Source organism: Rhinoderma darwinii, chromosome 8 (assembly GCF_050947455.1).
Source record: "Rhinoderma darwinii isolate aRhiDar2 chromosome 8, aRhiDar2.hap1, whole genome shotgun sequence".
Classification (NCBI taxonomy): Eukaryota; Metazoa; Chordata; class Amphibia; order Anura; family Rhinodermatidae; genus Rhinoderma; species Rhinoderma darwinii.
Window position 1 is genome coordinate 26,351,451 of NC_134694.1, and position 25,675 is coordinate 26,377,125.

Sequence of the window (25,675 nt, forward strand, 5' to 3'; positions counted from 1 at the left end):
AAAATCACACTAAAGACCAGTTTACACAAGCAGATAATTGGTCAGATTCGAACGCAAGCGAGCGTGCACGAGGTGAAAAGTGGTAGCAACTGAACTACTGATCATTTGTGCCAACATAAAAATAATCATTGATCGTTATGACATTGTGGTGTGTAAACATGAATCATTTGCTTAATAGTCGACATGTGACATGGTTAAATACGCCTGTTTATGAAAATTAAGTGCCGTCACGTGACCACCGGCAATATGAGCCACAGGATGTGTGTACTGGATGTTCTTCGAGTTAATGTTTGAGAATGGCAAGCAGGCAGTCGAGTTAGCGAATGGTGACAGATTTGGTATCTTTACTTGAAAAATCAAATATTTGGTAATCACTAATCTAGTTCTGTCAAGGTCTATTGAAAGCTCTGATAAGTTAGGTATATTATAGACCCTTTAGGGTCAGTTCACACTGAGTTTTCTGCCACGTTATTTTTACGCGGAAGCCGCGTCGGAAAACGCGCCCAAAAATTGCCGAAAATGCCTTCCATTGATTTCAATGGGAGGCGAAAGCGTTTTTTTCCCGCGAGCGGAAAAAATGGCTCGCGGGAAAAAGAAGGGACATGCCCTATCTTCGGGCGTTTACACCTCTGACCTCCCATTGACATCGATGGGAGGCAGAGAAAGCCAAGAAACGGCGTGCAGGCAGAGCAAAATCTGCCTCAAAATTCCGATTTTCTGCCTGCAAAAAACACTGTGTGAACCCAGCCTTATATTCATCTCTCATACCTACTCTACCAATTATCTTCTACTATTGCTTTGGACCAAAGAGCGTCAGTGTGCGCAACGTCTAAAATTAAAGCGTACCTAACTTTTCAGAAGTCAGTCAGTCATATGTGTATATACGAGGAACAACGCTTTTCTGGCCATTCTATGACGTATTCTGTATTTTCTAGCAGTTTCCCCACTGCAGGCTTTCTCTCTCTAATTCTCAGTTTTCTCTGAGCTAGTGGGCTGAGCCTAACAGCTATCATGTCTTCTATGCACTGCATACAGGGAAGAGAACATCCTTCTCTCCTATCTCTATCACATATATAGAAGCTGCAGCAGGATGGAGGAGACCATACGACAGTAATGAGCAGTGTAGCTGACAATCCAGCACTGGGGTGTGATATAACTAATCCAGAAAGCTACAACACATCTGTGAGTTTCTCTCTCACTCTGCTCCTGCTCCACCCTCCCTTCACCATAGTCTTAACAGCAGTAACTTCACACAGAATTTGCATGGATAAAACAACTAAATTTTAACAGTAAGTAAACGACAAGGTTGGTCTAACACAGGAATACTATTAAGGCCCTTTTACAAGGGCCCGTTATCGGGCAAACAAGCGTTCACAGAACGCTCGTTCCCGATCATTGCCCTGTGTAGACAGTGCAACGATCGTTCGCCGGTTGATTGTTTCATTTAAGCTACCGAAAACATTATCGTCGGCGGAATGAAATCTCCCTTTGTAAACAGTGAGACGTGCTGTCGACATGATACAAACGTATAGGTACAAGCGATTGTAGTAACATGCGCTAATCCCCATACATAGCTCCTTATGAAAGGAGAAAACAAGCGCCGATCAACGAGCTGTCAAAGTAATCAAACATGCATCAAAGTAACAACGGATTCATATGAAGGACTACAAAGTAGAAGGCTTAGAAATGTAAAAGCTATAAATAGTAATATCATTCACACATCTGTATAGAAATGGCTCGAGAGTCCTCAGAACTGTACATTGGGAGATCAAGTAGTGTTTACGGGGGCAGATCTTCTTCTGAATTTCCTGTCACTAATCATATTAAACAATAAACGACACAATCTCTCTCCAGACTGTATTGGCTGAAAACATGAACAAACAAATTGCAGTTAATTGCACAGCAAATGGAGAAGATAAAGGCCAAGATTTACTAAAGGCCCTTATACACGAGCCAATGATCGGGCCAACGAGCGTTCATGTATTGTTTATGCAGCAGAAAATACTATCGTTGTCAGAAGCACATCTCCCTCTGTAAACAGAGAGATGTGCTGCAGACATGATGGAAATGCATGGGTAGCTCCCCATACATAGCTCCTTGTGAAGGGGGCAAACAAGCGCGATCAACAAGCGGTCTCGTTGATAGGTGCTCATTTGTACGGCCAATATTAGCCATTGCAAAAGGACCCTTAGACTCGCATTTTATACACCAGTCTTAAAGGGAACCTGTCACCAGCATTTTAGCTATAAAGCCAGCAATACCGGGTGAAAAATCATTGTCATCTAAGCTATAAATATGTTCTAAGTAAGCTCTGTAGCTTTAGTATTCCGTTTTTCAGTGGTCCCGAGCTGTATGCAAATGAGCAGAAAAGAGTCAAATCTTCATCTGAAAAGAGTCAGGTTTTCATTCCTCCAGCATCTCAGAGTGGACTCCACCTCCTTCTTTTTGATTGACAACTCCTTAGCTAGTCAGGGCTGGACAGGTGGTGGCAGTGGGCGTGGTTAAGAAGCTGCATCCCAGAGGGAAAAATATTTACCATAAAAGGCGGGAAAAGTTTAACCCCTTCAGGACTGAGCCTGTTTTGGCCTTCAGGACGAAGCAGATTTTTAAAATCTGACGTGTCACTTTATGTGGTAATAACTCCGGAATGCTTTTACCTATCCAAGCGATTCTGAGATTGTTTTCTCGTGACACATTGGACTTTATGTTACTGGCAAAATTTGCCCGATAGATTCAGTATTTAATTGTGAAAAACACCAAAATTTAGCAAAAAATTGCAAAAATTAGCATTTTTCTAAATTTAAATGTATCTGCTTGTAAAACCGATAGTAATACCACACAAAATAGTTACTAGTTACCATCCCCCACATGTCTACTTTAGTTTGGCATCGTTTTTTGAACATTATTTTATTTTTCTAGGACGTTACAAGGCTTAGAACTTTAGCAGCGATTTCTCATATTTTCAAGAAAATTTCAAAAGGCGATTTTTACAAGGACAAGTTCAGTTCTGAAGTGGCTTTGAGAGTCTTATATATTAGAAAGTCCCCATAAATCACCCCATTTTGAAAACTGCACCCCTCAAAGTATTCAAAACAGCATTCAGAAAGTGTATTAACCCTTTAGGCGTTTCACAGGAATTAAAGCAAAGTAGAGGTGAAAGTTACAAATTTCATTTTTTTTATACAAAATTCATTTGTAATACATTTTTTCCTATACCACAGAAGGTTTTTCCCCAAAAAATTTAACTTATTATTTATTGCCCAGATTCTGCAGTTTTTAGAAATACCCCACATGTGGCCCTAGTTCGGTCATGGACTGAAACACAGGCCTCAGAAGCAATGGAGCACCTAGTGGATTTTGGGGCCTTCTTTTTTTAGCATATATTTTAGGTACCATGTCAGGTTTGAAGAGGTCTTGTGGGGCCAAAACAATAGTTTTTTTTATTTAGAAAAACTATCATTTTTGACGGAGTTATGACCTATTTTAGCTTTATGCTAATGAGTTTCTCAATGGACAACTGGGTGTGTTTTACTTTTTGACCACGTGGTTGTTGTGGCGAGAAGTGTATGACGCTGACCAATCAGTGACCAATCAGCGTCATACACTTCTCCCCATTCATTTACACAGCACATAGCAATATAGCTATATCGCTATGTGCTGCCACATAAACACAGTATAACATTACTGCAGTGTCCTGACAATGAATATACATTACCTCCAGCCAGGACGTGATGTGTATTCAGAATCCTGACCACTTCTGTAGTGTCTGTGTGAGACTACAGCACAGCACAGCGAGATCTCGCTGTAAATGACAGTTTACAGCGTAATCTCGCGAGACTACGCCTGCTATGCTGTAACTCACAGAGAAGTGCAGAGAAGTAGTCAGGATTCTGAATACACATCACGTCCTGGCTGGAGGTAATGTATATTCATTGTCAGGACACTGCAGTAATGTTATAGTGTGTTTATGTGGCTGCACATAGTGATATAGCTATATTGCATGGAGAGAAGTGTATGACGCTGATTGGTCACTGATTGGTCAGCGTCATACATTCCTCTGTGCAACGCCCACTTGGTCAAAAAGTAAAACACGCCCGGTTGTCCATTGAGAAACTAATTTGCATAAAGCTAAAATAGGTCATAACTCTGCCAAAAATGATCGTTTTTCTAAATAAAAAACACTGCTGTAATCTACATTACAGCGCCGATCACATCATGTACAATATAGGGCACTTATAATGTGGTGACAGAGCCTCTTTAAGGTCCAATTACACAGGCCAATAATCTGGAGTTTTTAAGAACGCATGTTCGACCGATTATTGTCTGTGTAAAAAGGGCAGCGATCAGCTGACAAACAAGCAAGCACTCGTTCGTCAGTGGATCTCTGTTTATGAAGGCTACAACACCATCGGTGTCTGCAGTAGATCTTCCCGTGTAAACAGGGAATGTGCTGCCCACAATGAGGCAAACGTATTCCGACCGAAAGATCGTATTAATGAACATTCGTCCTCCATACAATATAGAACCGATGTAAAAGGACCTGATCGACTATATCATCGTTCTACGCTCATTATGGGCAGAAATCTGCAGGATACGAAGCAGCTGTATCTCAAAAAGTACAAATTATTTTTAAGAAAAAGTAATTAGAAAGTTGCACTTATCACACTGATACACTGTCTTATTAGGGAAAATATATACAGTTTTCAAAACTGTACATAGCCTTTAAGAGCACAGTATGTGGTGGGTTATACAAACAAGATAGCGGACGCCATCTCATGACAGAAATTGACCCTAGCAACAATATAGAGTATCTCAAAGATAAATCTGAAATTTGGCCAGTGGAAAATAAATGTATTTGCCTCGGAGACAACAGCACCAGTAGGTTCAGGACATGGGTTTCCATGGCCAAGCAGCTGCACGCAAGCCTTACATCACCAAGCACAATGCCAAGCATCGGCTGGAGTGGTGTAAAGTACGCCACCACTAGACTCTGGAAACGTGTTGTGTGGAGTGACGAATCAAACTTCGCCATATCTGGAAGTCGGATATACAAGTCTGGGTTTGGCCAGGGCCAAACCTGCCATGATGCGATGTGAGCCTGCCATTTTGTGCACTGCAGCTCAGCATGGAGACATGGGCTGGGCCCGGGGGACAGGGGAACATTACTTATTTTACCAATCAGGCACGATAGGCTGAGCGCAGTATAATCCTTCCCCATAGAGCCCTCAGCAGTCAGTCATATGCCCAGAGCCCCCCCTGCAGTATATTCCCCATCGTAGAGCCCTCAGTCGTTATACTGTAAAGTAGGGGTCCGAGCATCTGACTGACTGCTGAGAGCTCTATGGGGGGATAACTCCCCCACAGAGCCGTCAGAGTCAGACGCTCACATCCCCCTTTGCAGTATAAATTTACCCCATAGTACCCTCAGTAGTTGTTATACTGCAAGGAGGGTTCCTGACTGCTTAAACTGTAGCTAAACTTTTTAAAAACTTTTGACATGTCATAGTGATGATCGGTGGGGGTCCAAGCACTGAGATCCCCACCGACTGCTAAAACGAAGCGGCAGAAGTGCTCGGGTGAGCGGTTTATTCTTTGGTTAGCTACTGTTCCATATGCCCTTTTTTCTAAATATATATTCGCAGTTAAAGGGGTTGATCCAAGATTAAATGTTATCCCCTATATACAGGATAGGAGATAACATGCTGATCGGTGGGGATCCCACTGCTGGGACCCCCACTGATCACTAGAACAGGGGTCCCTTAAACCCCTGAGTGACTGGAACGGCAGGACGCATGCTTGACCTGCCGCGCCATTAACTCAGGGGTACAAGGGACCGTCCTTCTGGGGATCGGTGGGGGTCCCAGCAGTCTGACCCCTATCGATCAGCATGTTATCTCCTATCCCATAGAGGGGGAGATAGCTTTTAATCCTGGGACAACCCCTTTAAGGCCTGAACATGCACTGAATAGTTTTCAGATTATATTACTGGCTTAAAGGGTTTTCCCACGAGGGACGTTTATGACCTATCCACAGGATAGGTCATAAATGTCAGATAGCTGCTGCTGCTCTTGCTAAACAAAAGGGATATATTGTAATGTCCGTGGCTGCGGGCTGTCAGCTCCAACCTCCCCATGACAGCCGCAGCCACGAGTCGGCAAGCACTGGCTCCAGCCTCCTCCTCAGGAGACGCCAGCCCTCGCATCCACTCACCTCTGCCGGATCCCGTAGGGTGCGCGCGAACGCTCGTCCCCGCTCTTAAAGGGGCAGCACGCACACCGAACCTCATGGACGACCTTTGACCCGTGAGTATCCTGGACTATAAGAGGGGTCCAGCCCCCTAGTTCTATGCCTGAGCGTTGTTGTGTTAGCTAAGTTTGTCTATGTGATGGCCTCCTAGTTGTTTCCGGTTTCGGTCCCTGTTCCAGTCCCCGTCCCTGTACCTGTCCTTGTTTCCAGTTCCTGTTACTAGCAATCCATACCTTCCTGGTCGAGCACTGTGCTGTGCCAAAGTCGTGCTACGCTACATCCACGTCTGACCTGCTTCATCTCACCTGACGTCCACCTGCTACCTAAGTCCCAGCCGAGCTTGCTCTGCCGCTGTCTGAGCTGCCACAGGTACCTATAGAACTATAGACAGTCACCTGCTCCCTGTTGGCCAGCTGCCTTACCGCCACGGCGGTACGGCCCAGTGGGTCCACAGACCCTTTGTGACATCTATGTTGAAGTTTTTGTCATCAGAACCACACTGTGAACCCTCATCTGAGCAGTGGTAAGAGAAACGGAACTCGCAGTTTGCCTTTCCGTTTAGGGGTTAACCGGACGGAAACCACTGACGGAACCCCTCAGCGTAAAGGAACGCTGATGTCAACACAGGCTAAAAGAAGCTTTGATCGCAAGCATTACTATCGTGAACTACCCAACAAAGAGATAAGAGAAAGGCAATGGCTTATGTATTCAGTCAGTAAAGATGCGGTGTATTGCATTTGTTGCAAAATCCCTCCTCGATTAATTGTAGCTGCCGTGTGTTCTACTGGAACAAGTGAATGGAAGAAATTGACTCGAAATTTGGCTACTCATGAAAAAGCAGACCACCATGAGAGAGCATTCCAGGAATGGAAAGAGTTTGAGACAAGGCTAAGGTTAAAGATAACAATTGGAGACCAAAATAAAGAAGTTATTGAAATGAAACTCAGCACTGGCAGTGTGTTTTAAAAAGATTGTGCTTGTTAGAACATTGGCTATGCAAAACGGAGCTTTCCGCGGAACACAATGGAAACTTTCTGAAGTTTGTAGAGGCAATAAGTGAATATGATGAGGTCATGAAAAAACCTGTTAGAAGAGTAACCAATCATGAAACTCACGATCATTATCCTGGAAGTGTAACTCAGAACGAAATGATCCAATTACTGGGAGAGGCAGAAAATTAGCACAAATGCATTTGGCTAAATACTACTCTGTTATCTTAGGCTGCCCTCCTGGCACTAGCCATAGAGGACAGATGACTTTAATGGTGCATTTTGTTAGGATGCAGGAAAGTAATACAAATGATAATGTAGTGCCCATCAAAGAGCACTTTTGGGTTTTTTATTGAGATGGAAAGCACAGCTAATGCCGTAATGCCAAGTACACGTCTTCAACATCTTGAGAAAATCGACTTCAAAGACATTCGAGGTCAAGACAATGACAACGGCTCAACTACTAAAAGGCAAAATCAGTGGTGTCCGGGCTCGTGTGCGGGAACTGAATCCTCGTGTTTTTTCTGTAGCTTGCAGCTCCCATTCATTGACCCTGGTCATCAGTGATGCTGCATCTACCTGTGTGGAAGCCGTGAAATTCTTCAATGTTATTCAAAGATTTTATATGGGTTTTTTCTGCATCCACTCACCGTTGGAGCACCCTGAATCAAAATCCGGCAGCTTCACAGCAATATTTAACCCTAAAGCCGTTGTGTACACCCTGGGAAAGCCGAATAGATGCTGTGAAGGATGTCTGGAACCAGATGATGCCCTGACAGCAGTTATGGAGGACCCTACTTTGGCAACAACTACTCATTCAACGACTATTAAAGAAGCAAGAGACATACATAAAAATATAACGGAGTTTAACTTGGCAGAAGAACTGGATGTTGATGGAGATTTTCCAGCTGTTCATCAAGGAAGGAAACGCCGCAGAAGAAGTTTATCTGATGAACAGCTCACTGATGCAAAATACATTGTCAAATTTTAGATTGTGCAATCCAGTCAGCAGAAGAAAGTTTTTTGCAAATTCGGGAGCACAGCAATGTCTTTGGGGTACTATATAAAACACCCCAAATAAAAGATTTGACAATGGAAGAAATTTGCCTCCTTGTGACAAGCTAGATACAATGCTCACACACGACGATCAACGTGATATTGATGCGGCAGACTTAAGTCATGAACTAAAGTCTGTCCCTAGATAAATTACCGCAGACCGTACTACACCCAGGAGTGTGTTAGAGTATAGAAAGGAAGAAGGTATGATCCAGCGTAGTTTGTAGATAAAAAGGAATCAATGTTCCCACTTTTATGGACAATCGAATAGTAAAAAAAGAGAACGCAGTAACCAGGTGGTCTCAGATTGGCATAAGTCAAAAGCCTACGCGTTTCGAACACGGTCTGTGTTCTTATTCATGGCAGATGTGTTCGAGTATATCAGAAAACGAAAATGACGAGCATCGGTTCTAATATCTGCACTGCACCGCATACTTCTTACACTTACAGTAAAGCTACATTCAGACGAGCGTCGGCAAACTCGGACTTGAAAAAAAAACGTTTTTCACGTCTTCGGTGCACCCGTGTGGGACGCGATGTCACAGATCCCCCATAGACTAGAGTCTATGGAGGGATGCGTGACACACAGAAAAATTGGACATGTCCTATTTTTCCGCGGACCCTTCACACGCTCCGCTGAAACGGTCGTGTGACCAGCATTGTTATAACGGCTGTGACACGGACGCGATACACACTAGTCTGAATGAGCCCTAACTGCTGCAAGTGGTGAGCGCAGCTTTTCCAAGTTAAAACGGATTCAATCATATATGCGGTCAACAATGACACAAGAAAGACTTGTTGGTCTTGCCACAATATCAATTGAGCATGAACTTGTCCAAAAACTGGATCTTGATAATGCGATATCGGCATCAGAAGAGTAACTTTAATTTAAAATACAGTTGAAGTTTCACATTACGTCAGCATTTCAAAGGTTATCAAGTTTTTCATGTTCCTGTTGAAGATTTGTGATTCAGAGGGAGAAGAACCATGAAGTAAATTTATGCAAAAACAGCCATAGGAAGGGTACATGCTTCTCTGTGCTTACTGGCTATATAAGTCACCGAAACGTGTAATACTTTATGTAATGAAAATTATTTTATTTTCAAGATCAAATTCTTAACTGTTTCTCTAGGTTTGTGTCTTTATTGCAGTTGCATGTGATTCCATGTGTTAAAGGGGTTTTCCCATCAGGGACATTTAGGACATGTCCACAGGATATGTCATAAATATCATATAGATGCGGGTGCCACTTCTAGAACGGGGCCCCCGAAACCCTGTTCCACCGCTCTGTGTTTCGGCTGATGCGTGTGATTTCCAACATGAAGAAGAAAATAGCATAGATCGCTGAGCTACACGTTTCCGTCCCATAGAACTGAATGGTAGTTACGGAAACAGCGTATCTCACATGCTACGTGGCCACACGGAGTTTTTTTACACGTGTTTTTTGACACGGAAACCGCGCCAAAAAACGGCCGAAAATGCCTCATTGATTTCAATAGGAGGCGGAGGCGGTTTTTTCCCGCGAGCGGAAAAAACGTCTCGCGGGAAAAAGAGGCGACATGCCCTATCTTCTGGCGTTTACGTCTCTGACCTTACATTGACATCAATGGGAGGCAGAGAAAGCGTATTTCGCTGCGTTTTTTGCCCGCGGCGCTCTATGGTCGCAGGCTAAAAACGCTGCAAAAATCGGCGTGCAGTTAGAGCAAAATCTGCCTCAAAATTCAGATTTTCTGCCTGCAAAAAACACTGTGTGAACCCAGCCTTACAAAGATTCGATGACCTGAAGTTTGCAGAAAGATGTTGGATCCACTTTGCCCTGGTAAAGTTATTATTTTACTAGCACTTATAGCTGGGGTAACATGGGGATATTTACTACACAATTGGCTATAGCATCATGAGACCGTGCAGCTAGTAGGAATGTTCAATAAAATATTATTTTTTTAACAGAGTTTGAATTTTGTGTTTCGATTTACAAGTGTGAACGTTCCAATAGAGGTTGGCTATGTGGATTTCATACTTTTTTTTTTTTGAGGGGCTGGGTGCCATTTAAATTTTAGCCTAGCAGAAGAGCTAGAATTGGCCCTGGGTTTGGTGAGTGCCAGGAGAAGGTGACCTGCCTGACTACATTGTGCCAGCTGTAATGTTTGGTGGAGGAGAGATAATGCTATTGGGTTGTTTTTCAGGGATTGGCCTGAGCCCTTAGTTCCACTGCAGGGAAATATTAAGGCCCCATGCAAACGAACGTGTATTTGCGTCCGCAATTCCCCCGAAAATCCACGAGAGAATTGCGGACCCATTCATTTCTATGGGCCCATACACACTATCCGTGTTTTCACGGGTCCCCGCATGTCCGCAAATCCGTGCCGCATAAACTAAGGACATGTCTTCTTACGGGCCGCAAATTCGATGCGGACATGCCCATAGAAGTCAATGGGCCCGTGGAAAATGCGGCTATACCTCCGTGTGTCAACCGCAGTTTGCGGAAGTGTTGCTAGGCGACAACCGGGAATGAGTTCTGTCGTCGTGAAGGCTGGAGAGAGTGCAGGAAAGCAGCAGAGAGCAGCATGGCTTCTATGATCAGGTCTGCGATGAACTGTATCTGTCAGAGTGGGAGAAGGCAACAAAAGCGCAAAAGAAACGCATGGGTAAGTTTCACACCTTGATGCTGTTTGTTATTTTTTAAAGGGTACTTCTGTCATGTCATAGTGACATGTCTGAAGTTTTGATTGGTGGGGGTTGGATCACTGAGACACCCACCAATCGCTGAAACGAAGCTGCAGAAGTGTACGTGAGATTGCTTAGTTTGTGCGATTGGTGGGGGTCTCATGGTTCGGCTTTTTTTATTTTTATCCGCATTTTGCGGTTTACATACGGATGAACTGCGGAGGACATTTTACGAAACACGGTCCTGGAATTTGCGGACCAGAAAAACACTACGGTGGTGTGCCTGAGGCCTAATACTTCAGCAGACCAAGACATTATGGACTTTGTGGGAACAGTTTGGGGGAAGACCCTTTTCTGTTCCAGCATAAATGTGCCACAATGCACAAGGTCCATAAAGACATGGTAGGGTGAGTTTGGTGAGGAAGAACTTGACTGGCTGCACAGAGCCCTGACTTCAACACCATCCACCACCTTTGGGATGAACCAGAATGAAGATTGCGAGCCCGGCCCTCTCCAACATCAGTGTCTGACCTCACAAATGCTTTTTTGGATAAATAAGCAAAAATTCCCACAGACCCTCCAAAATCTTGTAGAAAACCTTCCCAGAAGAGTGGAAACTGTTTTAGCTGCAAAGGGGGGACCAACTCCATATTAATGTCTATGAATTTAGAATGGGATGTCATAAAAGCTCCTGTAGGTGTAATGTGTAGGTGTCCCAATACTTTTGTCCATAGAGTGTATACGAATTCCCACCAACAACTAGCCCAGACTGTACAGAAGATAGGGGAGTAGCAGGTACCCCAGGCTTTACAAGATAGTGAGAGGGGGGAAATTGCCACTGGGACTTACTAGCAAAGCTTCCGCATCTATCTTGGGTAGCAGCATCGATCAGACGAATGAGCTCATAAATTGGTCTCTTAGACCATGGACTCGTAGATATAAATACATTTCAGCAATACATTTCTGACTTCGAGGACTGGAGATCAAAAAAAGAAGAGGAATAGCCAAGATCCTCAGGAATGGTGGGCAGCACTAGAATTTCTGGTTATGAAATTTTAGTCAGGTAGAACACTAAAAACTGTAAGTTCAGCATTATACACCGTTGTCCTGAATAGGACAGAAAATAGAATATATCCAAGACTTTTATAAGGGGCTACAGCGTCTAGGCCTATAGTTCCTAAATTGACATCAACATGGGATACTGAGTTTTTCTAGTAGGCCTCTCGGTACCAGAGATGTCGTTAAGGATGACAGGGATAAAGACCACACGTCTGCTGGCGCCAGCCATTCCTGCTGGATCCATGGAGCTCACTTTAATTTATATAACCGAACCATGGTTCTCGTCCGCTCCAGAGGGACTGCTACAGAGCGCAGTTGTGGTCCCTTCGCATTCTAACGTTGGTCGGGTGGCGGCCACCGGGCCCTATGGTCTGTTGCTAGATGGCTGGCCTATTCCCCAGCAGAAATGAAGTTTACAGATTCCTGCCAACCGTGCTACTTCCATTCACGAAGCCCATGCGAGTGGGACTTGTAACTAAGTAGGAGATAGGCACAGACTGTAGGAATACCTGTCTTCTGGTTTTGAGAGGAGTTGGGTTTTTAGCAACATCACGTACACTATGGCAAGACTTTACATAATAAAACCCCCCACATCATTGCCTATTAACCCCTTCCCCCTGCTGGCATTCTGGGCCCTAATGTCCAAGCCATTTTTTAGATTTTTCCATTGTCACATTCGAAGAGCTGTAACTTTTTTATTTTTGCGTCGGCATAGCTGTATAAGGTCTTGTTTTTTGCGGGACGACTTGCAGTTTTTATTGGTACCATTTGAGAGTAGATGCGACTTTTTGATCACTTTCTATCACATTTTTTTTAAGTCAGGATTAACAGAAAACAGCAATTTTTCCATTGTTTTTTATTTTATTTTTTTACGGCGTTCACCGTGCGGGTTAAATAACGTAACAGCTTTATAGTCGGGGTCGTTACGGATGCGGCGATACCAAATATGTGTAACTTTTTTGCTTTATTGTAGTTTTTTTTAATAGTAAAGCATTTTGTAAGGGGAAAAGCTGGGTTTTTCATTTTTTTTTTCACTTTTTTTTTTTATTAACTTTATTAAACTTTTTTTACTTTTTTACTAGTCCCACTAGGGGACTTCACTATCCTCCGATCGCTATTATAATACACTGCAATACTTTTGTATTGCAGTGTATTACTGCCTGTCCGTTTAAAACGGACAGGCATCTGCTAGGTCATGCCTGCGGCATGATCTAGCAGGCATTCGCTGCAGGCAGACCTGGGGGTCTTTATTAGACCCCCGGCTGCCATAGAAGACACAGACACTCGGCGATTTTATCGCCGGGTGTCAGTGAGATGAGAGGGAGCTCGCTCCCTCCCTCTCTTCAAAACCACTCAGATGCGGTGCTCGCTATTGTGCACCGCATCTGAGGGGTTAAACAGGTGAGATCGATACTAGTATCGATCTCACCCGGCAGAGCAGGGACGCCCCCAGCCCTCAGCTGCTTCTGGCAGCTGAGAGCAGGGAGATTTCACGGCTCCCTGCTCTGTTTACTTTATTCTACAGCAGCGACGTAGTTTGGCGGCGCTCTAGAATAAAGCCCACTAATGACCGCCGTAAAAAGGCGTATCGGCGGTCATTAAGGGGTTAAAATCTATACTCTATATATATTCTACTAATTTTCCTACAATTCAGCATCCTGTCTGCTTCAGATCAGGCACAATCACCACCCGCTAGAATGATGTTTTCTACTTCATGTTTAGGGACATGTAGTCCCTCGCTGCTCTGTTCTACAGAGCAGCTTTGTGTGCCGCTGTATGGTCCTCCGTACAGCACACACAATGCTTTTAGGCAAGAATAGCTCCGTAATATGGTTTCCGATGGAACATGGCACACTTTTTTTTCCGGTTAGATTTATACATAGGTACAGAAGGGCTCCATAGAAGTCTATGGCTATAAGGTCATGAGGCTATACTCCTTAGGCCTCATGCACACGACCGTAGCCGTGTGCACGGCCATGATTTTCGGGTCGGCCGGCTGCGGACTGTCAGCCGCAGGCCGCCCGCAAATCGTGGGACATGCACATGGCCGCGGCCATTGTTTTCAATGAGCCCGGACCGCAGAACCGGGCCGTAATAAGACATGCCCGTTCTTTCTGCGGTCCGGGCTCCCGGGCCGTGCACGGACCGCAAAAACTACGGTCGTGTGCACGGCCCCATAGAAAAGAATGGGGCCGCAATTCTCCCGTGGATTTTCGGGGGAATTCCGGCCGCAAAAACACGGTCGTGTGCATGAGGCCTTAGCCTTAGCACAGAATCACATGGGGCCAGTACCATCTGTGCCCGCTGGTTCTGCCTGCGGAGGACAATGTGATTATCCTTTCCTCAATATTCTCCTAAATAGCTCAGTGATTATAAATTTAGAGCCGGGGTGGCTGAACTATGATGTTCTTCATTATGACTGTGTGACAGAAATCAGTAACTGATATAGATTGAATCTCCCCGCCAAAGACATTCAGACCTTTGCTATGCAACAGCCCCTGTGTGGTGTATCTGATATCTAGTGATCGGAACAATAAGAAAAAGAACAAGTAGGACTCAAATACATGGAACTCATGGAAAACATTTTTGAGCAGTTTCCCTTTAAACATGTGGTGTCAGTAATAGATTACTAGTACGGTGCCATATATAGTGTGTATGTATATATATGTATAGCCAAGATCATGTCGGTACGGGATGATAAGTCATCCCAGGAGGCCAGACTGCAGGAAGAAGGTAACTATAACTATGTTTTGGGTATGTATGTTTTGGGGTTTTTCCCTGAGCTGCAATTTTTGCAAAAGTCGCAACACTTATCTTTCTGTTGCGGGTTTTGCATCTCCATCGAATTCAATGGGGAAAACCCGTAACAGAAAATCAACAAAAACGTAGCATAAATTGACATGCTGCGGATTTTTTCCACTCTGGAGGTCCATTTTTTTACGTTTATTCTGTGTTTTTTTCCTGCAGCATAGGCATGAGATTTTCTAAATCTCATCCACTTTACTGCTACTGTACATGCTGGAGAATTTCCACATAGAATTCAGTTGCGGTAATTCTGCACCATTTATGCAACGCGGGAACCCGGCCTTAAGGTGCTATGATCGGAGACCCCGCCAAATGTTGCTACCAATCGCTATGCCCTGTCATCTAAATGCAGAATTCTGTATCTCCGATTTGCTGACCGGTTTCTCTCTGCCAAGAGGCTACAGCCTTCATCCAAGGCTGGACAAATCCCAGTAGACAGGAAGACAAAGCTCGTAAAATATTTTAAATGCCAGGCCTCCTGGCTCTTGGGGCTATCTGGCTACTAAACTTTACATAATCTGTCCATCCAGAGGCATAACTTGAAGCTCCTGGGCCCCAATGCAAACTCTGTAAAAGGGCCCCAACTATCACTTATCCTTTCTAGAACTGCTATTGGCCCCCTCAAACAAAAAGGCCCGGGTATCATTGCATCCCCTATACACCCCTCCATTCCATATGTACACCAGACTTTTGTAGGAGGCAGTGATTTGCTGATGGATATCTGGATTTCAATCAAATGTTTTTTTTTAAATCCCTTGCTCTGATCTGCTCAAATTCTGCTCCCTCTGGAAGGGAATAAATAAAAATAATAAATCACATTTTATAATATTGTATGTCAAAGACTATGTAAACCTTCAAAAGCAATTTATTTTTAAATAAAAAGTTGTGTGTTTTGTGCAACTTTATAATTCGTTTTTTATTAAAAAATTATTTTTACTTTTTGAGATACAGCTGCTTTGTATTCTGTATACCGAGCAGCTGCTGAATCCTCTTCCAGTCAGGTCCACAGGACTGACGGGTTCAGTGTCAACGGGTCCTACGTATCTCTGACAGGCAGGACCCACTGTCACTGAACCCGTCAGTCCCGCGGACCTGACGGATTCAGGTCATAGCACATGATGCAGTTGCTCTGTATATAGCATACAAAGCAGCTGTATCTCAAAAAGTAGAAATAATTTTTAATAAAAATGAATTATGAAAGTTGCACAAAACACACTGACCTTTTTATTTAAAAAAAAAACGCTTTTGAAGGTTTAGGATCAGTTCACACAGAGCTTTTAGACATATTTGACGTGGAAACCACGTAGGAAAACGGACCAAAAAACGGCCAAAAATGCCTCCCATTGATTTCAATGGGAGGCGGAGGCGTTTTTTTCCCGCGCCGAGGGGGCGAAAAACGCAGCGATGATCAGCGTGCAGGCCGAGCAAAATCTGCCTAATAATTCCAAACAGAATTTTGATGCAGATTTTCTGCCTGCAAAAAACTCAGTGTGAACCCAGCCTTACATAGCCTTTCATTTTTACTCAACATGTATGTTTCTTTCCAGTTTCTTCTACGGTTTGAGAGTTGTAGCCAGAGTAATAATACCAGTTCACAGTTAAGGCTGCGTTCACATCTGCATCAGGGCTCCGTTCGGTGGAAAATTTTCCGTCGGAATGGAGCCCTGACTGACACATTTCCATCATCATTGATTTCAATGGTGACAGATCCGGTGCAAATTCAGTTTGTCTCCGTTGTGCAGGGATTCCGTCATTTTGACGGAATGAATACCGTAGTCAACTACGCTATCGATTCAGTCAAAACGACGGTTTCCGTTTGCGTCAGTCAGGGCTCCGTTCCGACGGAAAGCTCAGACAGAACGTTGGAACGGAGCCCTGATGCAGATGTAAACATAGCCTAATAGTAACAATACATAGTTAAAAGTAAGAATACAGTAACAATAATTAAGTGAAAAAAGTACTCCTGCGGTCGTAAAAACAGAAAATAAAAGCACGTGCTTCTCACTCGAGTGTCGCTTTTAATGGCAAAGGGAAAGCATCAACTTTTGTTTGTCACATTTTAAGGTCACAAGGAAAATACGCCTTAAGGCCTCATGCACACGAACATATTTATTTCCTCCCGTAAATACTGGCGTAAATACGGGTCCTTTGTCACACGTATTCGACCCGTATTCCACCAGTACTTACGAACCCATGCCCGTAAATACGGGTCCGGTGTCACCAGTATTCCACCAGTACTTACGGACCCGTTTTCTCTGCACTAATTGGCAGCCCCTTCTCTCTATCAGTGCGGGAAAGAGAGAAGGGGCAACCCTTTCAGCAGAGTTTCCACAGCGATTGAAAGTAAAAAGTTCATACATACCATTGTCTTGGTGACGCGTCCCTCTTGACATCCAGTCCGACCTCGCTGGATGACTCGGCAGTCCATGTGACCGCTGCAGCCTGTGATTGGCTGCAGCGGTCACATGGGATGAAACGTCATCCCAGGAGGCCGGACTGGAGGAAGAAGCAGGTAAGTTAACTTTTAATACTATTAACTCCAGCGGCAGTCACAGTCCCGGGTGCTGAAAGAGTTACTGCCGATCAGTTAACTCTTTCAGCACCCTGGACAGTGACTATCCCCTAATGTCGCCTAGCAACGCTCCCGTAATTACGGGAGCCCCATAGACTTTTATGGGCCTGCCCATGCCGTTATTACGGCCTGAAATAGGACATGTTCCATATTTTTCAACGGCACGGGCACCTTCCCGTAAGCATACGGGAAGGTACCCGTGGCCAATAGTAGTCTATGGGCTCGTAATTACGGGCGTTTTTACATTCATGTGCATGAGGCCTTAGGCCCCATGCACCGTAATCGCTCTCCACGATTGCAGGTATGGCCGGCTGCTGACGGCCGCCCACATTAGCAGGCCGTGCTACCCTACAAAGTATGGGAGCACGGCCCGTATACCACGAAAAATACGACATGCTCCATAATTCCCAGTACAGTTCTAGGGCACTGATACTCATCCGTAGCGATACGTAAAGGTGTCCGCGGTCAATAGAACTGAATGATCGTATTACGGTTCGCAATTACGGAGAATTTTTATGGTTGTGTGCATGGGGCCTAAGAATGTATTGCCTATAAAACACAGACGACAAGTCTAAGGCTGGATTCACACGAGCATGTTCGGTCCGTAAAGGACGGAACGTATTTCGTCCGCAAGTCCCGGACCGAACACACTGCAGGGAGCCGGGCTCCTAGCATCATAGTTATGTACGACGCTAGGAGTCCCTGCCTCTCCGTGGAACTACTGTACTGTACTGAAAACATGATTACAGTACGGGACAGTTGTCCTGCAGAGAGGCAGGGACTCCTAGTATCGTACATAACTATGATGCTAGGAGCCCGGCTCCCTGCACTGTGTTCGGTCCGGTACTTGCGGCCGAAATACGTTCCGTCCTTTATGGACCAAACATGCTCGTGTGAATCCATAGAAAAAGTAACAGTAAGGCCTCGTGCACACTTCCGCCAGTTTTCACAGCCGTTTGTGACGGATCCATGTGACCGTTTATAAATATACCCTACATAATTACAGCTCCAGAACCAAACTCATACATATATATGGCACCAGAACCAACCTCAGTACATATATACAGCCCCAGACCAAGCTCAGTACATAAATACAGCCCCAGACCAAGCTCAGTACATATATACAGTACCAGAAACAAGCTCAGAACATATATACAGTACCAGAACAAAGCTCAGTATATATATATATATAAATATATATATACACACACACACACACACACACACACACACACACAATACCAGAACCAAACTACGTACTTATATACAGTACCAGAACCAAGTTCAGTATATAAATACAACACCAGCACAAACACAGCTCAATTTAGTGCAACCCCTGCCATATAGGTTTGAGCACTTCTGAGCGTCGTTGAAAGGCGCCCTGCCAATCAGCGTCTTTCAACTACGCAAGCGGCGCGATTACGTCATCCCACCGCTTGTATCATTGGAAGGCACTATTATAGTGCAGGAGGGCGTGGCGGCTGAGGCGAGCAGCTCATCTCACCTTATGGACGGTGCGGCCCTGCTTAGGCTACATGCACATGTTGCACAATTTGGTTCAGAAAATACACATCAAACCGCAGGTAATTCTGTAGGTAAAATATATATATATATATATTTATTTTTTTTTCTTATACAATTTTATGTGCGGTTTTTACATCTTGATACGGAAATAGTAGCGGTTTCATGCGTTTATTCTAAACTTGTCAGATACAATTTGCAAGCGGAAACGCTTAAATTGACATGCTGAAGATTTTAAAATACGCACTGCCGATCAATTTACGCACGCAAAAATGACGCAACTTGTAGAGGAGATTACTTGAAATCTTATCTACATTGCTGGTACTATATTACACTGCGGATTTGCCGCAGGAAAACATGCGCTGCAAATCCGCATCGTCTGCATTTGGCCTTATAGGCCCACTCTCCTAGATCCAGTTCTGGTTTGGGCTTAAAATCTGCAGCAAATCTGGACCTTAATAAAGGGGTTGTCCAGGCTGGGGATTTTTTTATTTTTATACTGATGACCTATCCACTAGATAGGTCATCAGTATATGATCGGTAGATTGTCCAACACCCAGATTCCGCCTCTATCAGCTGTTCTGACCACTGTATAGCGGCTGTGCTGCGTCACTGTAGCCCCGCTTGTATTCACTTGAATAGGAGCAGATCTGCAGTACGGCCTCTATACAGTGGTTGGAGCCATCTGCTTCCGGCCGCGAACCCTGAATAGCTACCAGCGCCCAGAGGCAGTTGTAACAGCTGATCAGTGCAGAGTCTGGGTGTCGGACCCCCACCGATCATATACAGATGACCTATCCTTGTGGATTGGTCTTCAGTATAAAAAACAGCCTCCAACCTGGACAGCCCATTTAAAGTCAAAGGTGAAAAACAATGGCAAATCAGTAACATGGAGTTTATGCTACATTTAAATTTTAAAAAAAACAAAAGAAAACGCATTTTTTAAAATACCATTGATTACAATAATACATCAATTACTGTGACCGCCAAAACACTCCTGAAACAATGAACTGTGAAAGTCGCCCACATATGAGCATAGACAAGTTCACTTGGGACATGTGCTGGACCGAGACATCTTCCAATTACATCTGTCAAGGCCACCAATAATCCTAGCAACTCCATAAAATCATAATCTGGTTACTTTTATGGGGTCATGTATTTTTGTATACTTTACTAGTTCCAATGTGATGACAACTGTATGTACAATATAAGACTGTTCACATTATTAGATTTTTCTTCTGGGTCCCCTGTGGCATTACCAAAAGGTTGTCTGACAAACATAAGAATTTTGTTATGGATTTTCCTCACAGGGAAAAATTGTGGCCTTTTGTGAATGACGGTAAATGCCACAATTTTACAGAAACTCAAGGGCGTTCCTGTGTCGGCCTCATACGTATCTGGTAGTGATTCTAGGCAATGGATGTTTACAAGTTTACCACGATCACATGTAATACAAATGATAACCTTGGCATTACTAGTCACAGTAGTAATACAGTAAAGTATAACAAGTCAAAAGAAAAATATTGACATGGTAAAGACAAATGAAATCACAAAAAATAAACATAATGGGATCCAAAGTCTTCATTTCAGCCATCAGTGGGTTGTCAGTGCAGAACTCCAGAAATGTGACATTTTAGTTACAAGTGTTTTTTGCTGCTTTTCATGTTTTTTGCAGATGAGCACCGCCGTTTTTTTCTGCCTCCCATTGATTTCAATGGGACATCAGAGCTCGAAAAAAGAAAAGAGCAGGCCGCTTTTATTTTGTCCAAAAGCCGCCCGGGGGGGGGGGGGGGGGAACCAAAAAAAACTCTCTGCCTGCTATTGAAATTAATGGGGAGTGGATTGGGGTTTTTATTGGCACTGATTTCAATGCAGTTTACTAGTCAAAATCAGCACCAGAAAACGCCAAGTGAATAACCCCTAAAAAATCCGAATATAACATAATACGTCCACAACAATGCACATTTCCTTTAGGCCGGGTTCCCATGTAGTGTAAACGCTGCAGAATTTGCACAACGGAATTCTGTGCAGGAATTCCGTAGCATTTACAGTAGCGGCAAAGTGAATTCAATTTAGCAAATCTCAGGCACACGCGGTGGTGAAAACACGCCGAAAAATTGCGCAGAAAGTCTTCTACGGTGCGGCTTTCAATTCCGCAGCATGTCAATTCATGCTGCGGGTGCTGTGCGGAGATGCTGCGTGTTTGGCCTATAAACTTCAATAGGGCGCATAAATTTTGTTCCGGTTTTTACAGTGTTTACGCAGCGGAAATCCGCAGGCGCACATATACGCTGCTATAATCAATGTTTTACACTAAATCCGCAGGCGGAGGAAAAATCGCAACGTTTTTTTTTAATCCGCAGCATGGCAATTTATGCTTCAGAATCGCTGCTTTTCTCCATTGAATTCAATACTGGGGGAAAACCCGCAACAAATACCAAAAGTTATTTTAGCAGCGGAAAAGCTGCGAATCGGCCGCAGAAATTGCAACTCAAAAGAAAAAAAATGATACTTACCTGGAATTCTGTGCTTCTGCCTCCGGGGATAACGTTACATCCCATATGATGGCTGCGGTTAATCACAGGCTGCGGCGGTCACATGGGATGAAACGTCATCCCAGGAGGCTGGGCTGCAGGACGTCAGAGGGACACGTCGCCATGGCTATGGGTAAGTATAGGCTTTTTTTTGTTTTTACCTACTATTTCCGGCAACGGACATTCTGGCCAAAAAACTGCACCACAATTGTGCGGTTTATCGGCTAGAATTCCCTGTGGAGACCAGGGCGGATACACTGTGTACTTCTACGCCGCGTATCTGCCCTGTGTGAATGTGCCCTAATGATTCTTTACGAATTTATACTTCTTTTCTATATAGAGCTACATCTGTGTCTGTGTTGCCAGCACATTCACATACATTACAATATCGTGGGTGATGAATAAGCTTGTACAATGTATTTTTGTTTTCTCAAACTGGGAGCAGCTTCTGCAAACAAATGTTACACCATAAACCTCACTCGCTACCATGAGGAAAAGTCCAGTGACCATTCTGTCCGTACAAGTGCCGGAAAACGTAAAGTAGTCATATCAGCCGGAGATAATCTACAACATACATAAGAAACGCTGCGCCAACCATCAACTTGTACCACACAAATGCTGCAAGGAGTCATCCAGTTTCATTATTACTTACACTCCACCAATCAATGCCACAATCTAGAAACTATATATATATATATATATATATATATATATATATATATATATATATATATATATATAGTGTATCTCCTCCACCAGTAAAATGAGGCGGTCTAATATACGTGACGGTTAATACAAGCTGCTTAGCACAGGAGATACATATATGGATAGAATTATTCAGGTAATACTAAAAGAGATCTTGCCGTTTTGGCTGAAACCAGCTCATTGAAACCGGCAAATGATGTGCATTGTATTGTAATATACCATGGGAATTTAACAAAATTAGCGCAAGTCAAACGTTACGATGCCCATAGTAACCAATCAGATTGCCCCTTTCATTTGAAAAACGACCTCTGAAAAATGATATCTGGAATCTGATTGGTTGTCGTATGCACCACTTTCCATAAATCTCCCCCACTGTGTAGGAATTCAGCAGAAGTTGGCGACTTTAGCCATCAAGACACCCACTTTTCTATAGGGTCGTTCCCATGGCTGCATGTGGTATTAATGGCAAAATCGTTTGTGGTTTTGTCCGCCGCAACACGTGAATGGACCCTAAATGAAGAACTGCTGGTGATGAGCTGTCAGATCCAGGACGATCAGCTCAATACCCCACTGACCAGCTGATATCGTCGCCCACAGAGGGAGGATATATAGAACATGATGCCAAATCCGCCAGGGACACTTTTACCAAAAGCCCCCTCCCCCGAGTTGTATGCACACATTCATCCTCCATGGACACCGAGCACAAACAGCATCATTCCTCTAGGCATAGTCCCCAAGTTCTGCCCTCTGGGACTGTCAACAAGAGGACCTCTACAATAAGGCAGCTCCAAACAATGAAATAATCATAGGGGTCCGGTCGTGGAAACCCGAGGCGATAAACGTAGCGCAGGGCGGAGCATCTACTATTCCCCACACAGCGACACTGCAGGAAAAACGCTATTACATGTGTATATTGAAGTCAGTGGGGACTGTGTAATATAAATGATATAATAGTAAGAACATGAAACGGATCATGAAGTACATCCAATACGTGAGACGTTATTTCTATATTGTTCCGGGAAGATTAGAGAGACAGGAAAAGATCGCGTCGGTCGGCCGGCCCATATTATGCCATATTATCAATACATATGTCGTTTCTCATTGACAATTTTTTGGACAAGTCTTGTAAACAAGTCTGTAAAAGGAAGGGGGTGCAGATCCCATGAGGCGGCGTTCACATCTGCTTTGTAGGCACAATGGTAAATTCTGTCGAATTTGACAGGAAAAACACGCAGCGCTATTTTTCCTGTCAAAATGACGAACACCTTGGCAGAGCCTGAGGGACTCCATTGTAAGTGAATGGGGTTCGTGGCGCCGTCGTGTGACGGATCCAGCAGCGCATCGCGGCTTCCATAGAACACAGACCCCTCACTTCTATGGGACATCTACTTTATATATGAACTATTAAACCATATAGACATCACAGGAAGGGGTCCCCTGGTAAGGACCCCTTCTCTTGCTCTATTTGCTTTGGAGGTCTTGGTATGACCATGTATTACTATTATGATCTATGACTATATCTAGAAGAGAATGATGCAGAACCTGATGCAGTTCTTACTGTAGCACCGCTCAGGTGCAGCGGCACTACAAGTTCCAGCATGCTCGGAACTATCACTCTGAGCATGTGCAGCACGTCAGGGATAGAGAACACTGCCGTCTCCAATCAATAGATCCTACAGGTATCGAAGAGACGGACAACAGAAATCCCACAGCAAATACATGATACAACTCCTTCCACACATTGGCAACCTCCCTCCCTGCAGACTTGTAGCAGCAGCTGTGCGGGTGGGGAAGGCAGCACTGACATACGGCGCTCAGGATGCCGGACAGTGCGGTAACCAAAGACGCATGTCGTGACTGTATTAAAGCAGAATGATAACGAAGTGCACAATGCGTCTTATATACAGCGCAGTGCACAGTATGACAAGCAGGCTGCCAACCTATGCTCTACGGAAGCCGCATTGAAAACGCTCGAAACACTAGTCCCGCTGCACAGACATTCTGCTGCTGCCCCCCCTGTACCATCGCATCCTCAAACCCCCTCCCTGCTTATTACACATCCCCCACTCAGGTTCCTCACCTCCCGGATCCAGGCCATGAACGGATCCGCGCCGGAAGTGACGACATGCGCCGCAACACGTGACAGGACAAGTCATTGCACTGTAAACATCCGCTGAGTATAAAAGAAACTTTATTGACAGTTGTCAGATAGGAACATATCGGAAATAGATGGAGAAAGTCAGTTACGCTTGAAAACTATCACTGACGATACCAGCCCTGCTGCCGTAAAGGATATTATACTGACGAGACCAGCCGAGCTGCCGTAAAGGATATTACACTGATAATACGGTTGAGCCTGGAATGTATGGGCTCCTGTGAGTTTCTCCCTGCAGCCCATACATGGCACCCTGTCCTGTGCTGAAGTGCCCAGAATGTATGTGCTCTGTTGAGTTTCTCCCTGCAGCCCATACATTGTAGCCTGTTCACTACTGAAGTGCATAGAATGTATGGGCTCCTGCGAGCTTCTCCCAGCATCACATGGACTCTGAAGTTTTCCCTGCAGACCACTTGGGTTCCTTTGAGTTTCCCCCTCATTCCTTAGGCCTTGTTTACAGGGCGCTCCAAAAAAAAACAGACGTGAAACGTTTCCAAACTTTTTTTTGTCATGTTTTTTACACGTTTTGGGTGCGTAATTAGGACTCCCGTTGACTATGGGAGTGAGGCGTGTTTTACGCTCCAAAAAATTGACCTGATGCTTCTTTTTTTATGCAACACGTTTTTTGCACTAAAGGCGCGCTCTACCATTGATGTCAATGAGAAGCTTCAACCAGGCGTTTATGACACGTTTTTTGGTGCTTAAATACCGCGATGCAAAACGCATCAAATACACACCGTTTGAACAGGGCTTTACATTCCTGTACATTTTCTTTGAGCTTCTCCCTGCAGCCCATACATGCTAACCTGTTCACTACTGAAATGCCTAGAATGTATGTGCTCCGTTGAGGGTCTCCTTGCAGCCAAAACTTTCTAGCCTGTCCTGAAGTGTCGAGAGTGTACGGCCTCTTGTGAGTTTCTCCCAGCACCCAAAACATTGTAGCGTTACTACTAAAGTGTTTAGAGTGTATGGGCTCCTGCGAGTTACTCCCGGCATCACACACGGACTCCTGAGTTACTCCCGGCATCACCACGGACTCCTGAGTTACTCCCGGCATCACCACGGACTCTTGAGTTACTCCCGGCATCACACACGGACTCCTGAGTTACTCCCGGCATCACACACGGACTCTTGAGTTACTCCCGGCATCACACACGGACTCCTGAGTTACTCCCGGCATCACACACGGACTCCTGAGTTACTCCCGGCATCACATACGGACTCCTGAGTTACTCCCGGCATCACACACGGACTCCTGAGTTACTCCCGGCATCACACACGGACTCCTGAGTTACTCCCGGCATCACACACGGACTCCTGAGTTACTCCCGGCATCACATACGGACTCCTGAGTTACTCCCGGCATCAC

The 25,675-nt window shown here is 44.5% G+C and overlaps 1 protein-coding gene across 1 annotated transcript in view; it reads right to left on the reverse strand.

Moving 5' to 3' along the window:
• Positions 1-24,319, reverse strand: part of RABGAP1 (RAB GTPase activating protein 1) — a 163,926-nt gene extending 139,607 nt beyond the window's left edge. The window contains exon 1 of the mRNA XM_075835522.1: positions 24,232-24,319. The gene's annotated coding sequence lies outside the window, so the exon portion shown is untranslated. The remainder of the gene's footprint in view (positions 1-24,231) is intronic.
• Between the last annotated feature and the right edge of the window lie 1,356 nt (positions 24,320-25,675).